This window comes from Carya illinoinensis, chromosome 9, assembly GCF_018687715.1.
Source record: "Carya illinoinensis cultivar Pawnee chromosome 9, C.illinoinensisPawnee_v1, whole genome shotgun sequence".
Lineage (NCBI taxonomy): Eukaryota > Viridiplantae > Streptophyta > Magnoliopsida > Fagales > Juglandaceae > Carya > Carya illinoinensis.
Window position 1 is genome coordinate 40,226,493 of NC_056760.1, and position 770 is coordinate 40,227,262.

At 31.7% G+C, this 770-nt stretch overlaps 1 non-coding gene across 1 annotated transcript; it reads left to right on the top strand.

Moving 5' to 3' along the window:
- Window positions 1-284: 284 nt before the first annotated feature.
- LOC122277905 lies at window positions 285-383 on the top strand. Its single transcript, XR_006229213.1, has one exon. It is a non-coding gene; the product is annotated as a small nucleolar RNA snoR98 (small nucleolar RNA).
- Window positions 384-770: the final 387 nt, after the last annotated feature.

Genomic DNA, 770 nt, shown 5'->3' on the forward strand with positions numbered 1-770 from the left:
AGTGGATTATTTTCTATGTTATGACTGCTATTATATGTGTGTATAGATGAATGTAGAAATTGTGTTGAGTGCTGATTGTAAGAAAGAATAGATGTGCGTATGATTGTTGATGATGAATGAAATGAATTAACAAAATGCACAGCAAGTGTTTGTAAAAATGAAGCAGAGACTTAACTTCATATGGAGTAGGTAAATACAAAGTAGTGATGTCCCCTACAATGGGAGATGAGATAAATTTTCAATTCAATGGACAGAAATAGAAGATCTTGTGCATATTGTGGTGGGTTTGATTCAATAAGTATATTCTCCATACATCAAAGCAGAAATCTACTACTTGCGCTCCTGTCTATTTGGCTTGCAAGTTTGGCTCTTCTATGACATTTTTGACGATTTGGTACTTATATAAAAAAAAAAAAAAGTATATGCATGTATTTATTTGTTGTAAACTTTATACCATGAAAAAATGTTAGACTTCATTTAATTATCTTGTGTGTAGTAAATGGGAAATCGGGCCAACTTGGACTCACTTTAGCAATTGAAAATCTTGGCGCATCTCAAGTAAAATAGACAACCATGTACACACTTTATTTTGCATTCTTCAAAAGCAGTCTATCTTTCATCCCATAAAAAAGAAGAATTTTATGCACTTCATTTTCATCATACTTTCATCTCACTAGTGATATAATAAATATATCACACCTTATATAGTGAGAAGATTAGTAGATCTCATATGGCTATCCCACTGGATGATTTTTTAATCCACAATTGAG